Raw genomic sequence first — 6,000 nt, 5'->3', positions numbered from 1 at the left:
TTTCTTTTTTTTCCTTGTCCCTCATGACTTTTCAAGTGGAATCCAGTCCAGAGCCAAGGACAAAGAGTGGATGACCTCTGGTGGCTCTTTGCTTGGAGTGTTTGATTTATTTTCTTTAGGTAATTTTCACCATGGGAATGTCCTGCAGGCCTGCTGAGATTTCTGGATTTGATGAGAAGTCCACTGGGTCCCTAAGCCGGGGTAAGCCGTTTCAGATTACACCTTTAAAAACGACTGGATACCTCAAGGACAAAGGCAGCCCTGGAAGTGTCTCACAATTACTTATCAGAATAACTCGCTGCAGAATGTAAGCTGAACCTTGTTTCTACAGTTTATTGTTTTTTTCCCCCCTTTACATGAAAACTTGGCTGGTTTTTTTATATTGGCAATGATTTCCCAGCTAGCTTTTCATATGCCAACATTTTACTGCTGTGAGGAAATATAAATATTTCTGAAAGGCGTGAGTTATGTATTTAAGGTTTTATAGAGTCATTCTTCATATGATCCCACCCATTCCACATTATACACAGAATCTGGTTTGTAGGAGTCATTTAAGTCACTTTTTTAGAAAGTGAAATGAATTGAAGGCCATGGATGCTGTCTAGCCCAAAGAATACTGGTTTGGAGCCCCTGGACAGGAGTTATAATACTAATCCTTCTGCTTGTTAGCTATGTGATGTAAGCAAGACCCTTTGTGCCTCAATTTTCTCTTCTGATACATGAAGTCAGACCAGATGGCCCATATATATTCTTTCTATGAATAATTCCCCACTAAAAGGAAAATAGACATTTCTGTTGGCTTTATAATGAAACAGTATAAAACTCAGAGAAAACTGAGGTTTCTTCTTTGCTAAATCAATCTAAGAATTTAGTGTGTCTAAGTTCTGAAGTTACAAAGTAAGAGAAAACACAACTCCTACTCTCAGGGGGTCAAGGATGACTTCTCAAAAATACAAAGCATTTCCTTTAGGAAGAAATGAGGTAAAAATATTGGAATAACATGAGTATTCATTCTGAAAAACAGGATCCCATTGCCCGGTGGTGATAATTAAGACATGGCCACCCAATATTAAGAGACCAGACATTCCTGTAACAAATCCTGCTGAATTGTGTTTAACCTTAAGGAATTTTCCATTGGGAGTTAAAATAATGAGGTTCCCCTAAGATGATAAATTCAATTGAAGACCAGTCGCTAGATCCAACAAGTCCAGCTGCACTTTGAATTCATCTTAGAAATATGTTTTATTGGGCACCAGAATTGCTAACAGAAGCTCATATGAAGGCCAGGCCATCTCAGGGTGAATAGAAGGGAGAAGGCTAAATGCAGATCTAAAAGGAAAGAAGACAAAAAATAACATAAAATTGATCAGGTAGATAGGCAGCACTCCCCCCCCCCCAAAAAAAAACAAACAAACAAAGCAGAGTTCCTTAACAAGGTTAAAATGTTGTTGTCGGTGACGTGGGGAGTACTTAACAAGGGCCATTGGCAACACTTGTCCAAGAAATGGGACAACTGGCATGAAAACTCCAACATTAGCAAAGAGTGAATACATATAGAGGCCGAATGGATGAAAATCACAAAGTGGGGCAACTGATTTATTACTTACATTCTGTGAGGGCATTGTCAGAGGCATAAGTCCTTCCCAGAATAATCTTGTGTGAGATTGCCAAGAGAAGGCAGTTGTTAAAAATAATAATAATATCTTAGTACAAGTCCAAAACTCTTTATTATTTCTTAGAGCAAATAAGTTGGCACACTCATTTTTTTTTTGGTTATCATTCAAAACCAGTAGTAAATTGGCTTTAAAAATCCCTGTACTACTGAGACCTATAACTTCATAATGCCTTGAAACAGAAGAGTCAGAATATTCAAAGTGTGAGTCAGTTAATGAGTCAAAGCAACAGACCTCTTTTTAGGGTAGTTTTCCTGCTCTAGAAAATCATTATTTGAAAGTTAGGCAAAAGCTAGAAAAAAAATTTTTGTAGAGATTAAGTTCCCAGACTGCAAAGAAAAAAGATGAGGAATTAACTAGTTTTGGTAGGAGTAAGAGAAAACAAGTTTAGACTAAACAATAACTAACCTGAACATTTATCAGATGTAGACACTGTGCTGATCAGGGGAGCTTCAGACAGAAATTACTTCCATTCTTGTATGAATTAAGTTAGGACTGAAAGAAAGAAAGGTATGAAACAGAGCATTGGAGTTTGTAAATTTTGACTTTTTAACTCATTCTATTAAAATTCATTTCTACTAAAAAAGGAAAAATGTAATGTTGGAATAACCATCTAATTGTCCAATAGAAGTCACTCAGATGGGAATTAGATGAATCTTTTACCTCAATTTTCTGATCCTTAAAGTTTCATCAATGAGGTGACTCACTTCTAGATATTACAAGAGGAAATGTCACCTGTGCGCATATATTACCACTTTATAGCATTCTAGAAACTCAAGACACATACTTAATGACAGTTCAATTTCTGAAAACTAAGATAAAACTTAAATCTAATTCCTTCATAAATAACTCTTTTTGGACAATCGGATGGTTATTCCAACAGAACATTTTTTCCAGTAGTTTTTTTTTTAAGAAGAAATGTACAAATATTTACACCAGTAGCTAGATGGAACAATGGATTGAATACTAGGCCCTGTTACAGATTAGGAAACTCATCTTCCTGAGTTCAAATCTGACCTTAGATATTTATTAGCTGTGTGACCCTGAAAAAGCTATTAAACTATTTGCTTCAGTTTCCTCAATAATCAAAATGAGCTAGAGAAGGAAATGGCAAACCACTTTGGTATCTTTGTCAAGAAAATACCAAATGGGGTGGTTAGACAGCATAGTGGATAGAGCACAGGCCCTGGAGTCAGGAGTACCTGAGCTCAAATCTGGCCTCAGACCCTTTGGAATTACCTAGCTTTGTGGCCTTGGGCAAGTCACTTAACCCCATTCCCTTGCAAAAAAAGAAAAAAAATATCAAATAGAATCTTGGGGATTCAGACATGACTGAAAGTCCTGAAGAACAATAGTATTGGTACATGGACTGAACAATCTAAGATGTAGGGTGGAAAGGCAGAATTTAAATCTGAAAATTAGGGGTGGCTAGGTGGCACAGTGGATATAGCACCGGCCTTGGAGTCAGGAGTACCTGGGTTCAAATCTGACCTCAGACACTTAATAATTACCTAGCCATGTGGCCTTGGGCAAGCCACTTAACCCTATTGCCTTGCAAAAATCTAAAAAAAAAATAAAAATAAAAAATAAAATAATAAACCTGAAAATTGAATTAAGTCCAATAATAAATAATTTAAAAGAGTAGTATTTGAGTAGTATGATGTCTCCTTTTTATTTGCTCCAATCAAACCTATAGATTGACTTCGCATTTTTCAAATATATATTATTGATTCATATTAAATATGTAATCTACACAATAAAGAATGAATTGGTGTTAGATGAATTGATATATAACCACAATTCTCCTATCTTGAAACTGTGAGGTTTATTTTTAAAACTATATGTGAAACTTTCTTTGAAAGTTTTTGCTGACAATATCTTTTGCTTTTATGTCATATTCAACATGTGAGCATCACAAACTTAAGCAGTTTAAAATAAAACTCATTATTAATTTTCACCCAAACTCACCCCTCTTCTTAACTTCTCAGTTATTATTTACATTGCCCCAGTCAGTCAGGTTTGAAATTTGGGCATCATCAGTGACTCCTCACAGCTACTTATAAAAAAGTCAATTAATTGACAAATCTTGTCGATTGTGAATACAAATGGTAGTTTATTGACAAGAATTCAGTCTGGGTGACAAGAAGGAAGATCCTTGAGCCAAACTGTAATTCAATTCTATTTAATATCCATTGCATATGTGCTAAGTGAAAAATCTAAATCTAAAGAAGAGACATTTTGTATCTATTTTGTGAATACTTTTGGGTGTATGTCAGTATGGGTTATTATTTACATTAAATTGCAAACTTCTTGAGCATAGAACCAGCCGTTTTTGTTTTTTTTTATACTCAGATTTCTAAAACACTGGCTTCCTGGATGTTACACAGATATGCTATCTTTTGATTCCAGATCTACTTTTTCTCTAGCTGTCTCCCCTTCATGGCATTTTCTCTGTCATTTCCAGCTCTTGCCTTTCTTTGACTACTTTTAAGATCCAGCTAAAGTCACACCTTCTACAGAAATTATTTCTCAACACCTCTTACTTCTAGGACCTTCGCTCTATTAATCATTTCCTATATTTTCTCTTTATAGCCTATTTGCAGATGGTTGTTTCCATATTTTCTCCCCCATTATGAGAGTTGCTTTAGGGCAGGGATAGATTATTGCCTCTTTATGCATCCCAGTATTTAGTTCATTGCCTGAGACAAAGTAGGTGCTTAACAAATGTTTATTTACTGATATAGTAGACAATAAATAAATGTTTATTGATTAATGTTCAAAGTCACTATTTTTTACTTATATCTCCTACTGAGCATCTTCCATGACTTAAGTAAATATCCGTCTTCACCTCTGTCACTTAGGAGTACTTTTCTCCCTTATGAAATCTTCCCATTAGGCCTGGTTTTGTTCCCTGATTCCCTAGGCCTCAAAAAGACTGAAGTTGGTGCATTACTTGAGTTTAGGAGTTCTAAGCTATAGTAGGTTAGACAAATTGTGCATTTTGTGTAAACTCAGACTCCAGGTATCAGACTGGTCTGCCTAGGAGTAGTGAACTGACTTAAGTTTGAAAAGAATCTGATCAAAGCTAGAAGTGGGATATGGTGCCTAAGTGTCTGGTGAACTTCCAACTAGGGCGACTGTCCTCACCTTCCCTCTAAAAAAATAAGAAAAAAAAGAAAATCCAAACCAGCAAACATTTATTAAGTTTCCACTATGTGATCCTATAAGCTATTTCATTGTGCTATTTAATGGATATACAATTAAGAAAAACAGGCGGGGCAATGAGATGGCACAGTTGATAGAGTACCAGCCCTGAAGTCAGGAGGACCTGAGTTCAAATCCGACCACAGACACCTAATAATTACCTAGCTATTTGGGCAAATCACTTAACCCCATTGCCTTGCCAAAAAAAAAATCTAAAAAACAAAAGAGGAAAGGAAAAACAGTCCCTGACCTCAAAGAGCTTATGTTGTCTAAAAGGGGAGAGAACACCCAAAAGTAGTGAGGGAAGAAGGAAGAGGAGAATACTATAATACTTGACAGTGGGCATCATATTGACAGAATAGAAACCAGAGAAAACACAGATGCAAAGTGGAATGAATCAAAAAGTCCAGAGGTCTGAGATCTACAAAATATGTGGGGGGGGGGGGGGGATGAGGGGGAAGTTTGGTATTCTGGCCTCTAGTATTTCTCTCTCTCTCTCTCCCCCCCAAGAAAAGAGAGAAGAGACTGAGGGAGGTGATATCTATCAAAGTTTGAGTCATCATGACGGAAATGAGTTTAAAAATGATGATTCTGCTCCATTGAGTTGAAACCTAGCAAAAACGAAACCCTTTGCTGAGTTACCAAGTTGACCATGCTCGATTCTTCAAGTTACCATATATTTGCCCATCTATATCCATGCTGCAATTCCAATGAATTCCTTGACTATATTCCCTTTTTTTTCAGCTTTGTACTTTTGAAGCAACATTTTACACAAAGAATACTTCATGAACTTTTGTCAGATGGAATTGAATTGGAGAACTCACCTTCAGGAATTTTTTAAAGACTTTAGAACTTGGCCCTTTTAGACTTATTCTCTTGTTTTCCTCATTCTACTGTGTTCTCAAACTCTGAAAAACAATCCCAACCTGAAGAGCTAAAAACATGAGTAGAATTGCTGGGTTCTGATAGATTTTCAGCTAAAGATAAAGCAAGAAAATCACCAAATTGCTTTCCATTCCCACCATGAAGGATCAGACTCTCCAGGTTTCCCCAAAATTTGGCCCAGGCTCATTCAGAAGGTTTGTGAACTATTCAGTGAATCTAATTTAATTTCTAAATTTGT

The 6,000-nt window shown here is 36.3% G+C and overlaps 1 long non-coding RNA gene across 1 annotated transcript in view; it reads right to left on the bottom strand.

Moving 5' to 3' along the window:
- Positions 1–1,223: 1,223 nt before the first annotated feature.
- Positions 1,224–6,000, bottom strand: part of LOC141516022 (uncharacterized) — a 41,228-nt gene continuing 36,451 nt past the window's right edge. The window contains exons 2-3 of the long non-coding RNA XR_012476586.1: positions 2,082–2,168; positions 1,224–1,329 (exon numbers count right to left, since the gene is read on the bottom strand). This is a non-coding gene — a long non-coding RNA (uncharacterized LOC141516022). The remainder of the gene's footprint in view (positions 1,330–2,081; positions 2,169–6,000) is intronic.

Source organism: Macrotis lagotis, chromosome 3, assembly GCF_037893015.1.
Source record: "Macrotis lagotis isolate mMagLag1 chromosome 3, bilby.v1.9.chrom.fasta, whole genome shotgun sequence".
Lineage (NCBI taxonomy): Eukaryota > Metazoa > Chordata > Mammalia > Peramelemorphia > Peramelidae > Macrotis > Macrotis lagotis.
The sequence above is the reverse complement of the archived record's forward strand: the minus strand, read 5'-3'. Positions and strand labels throughout refer to the sequence as shown.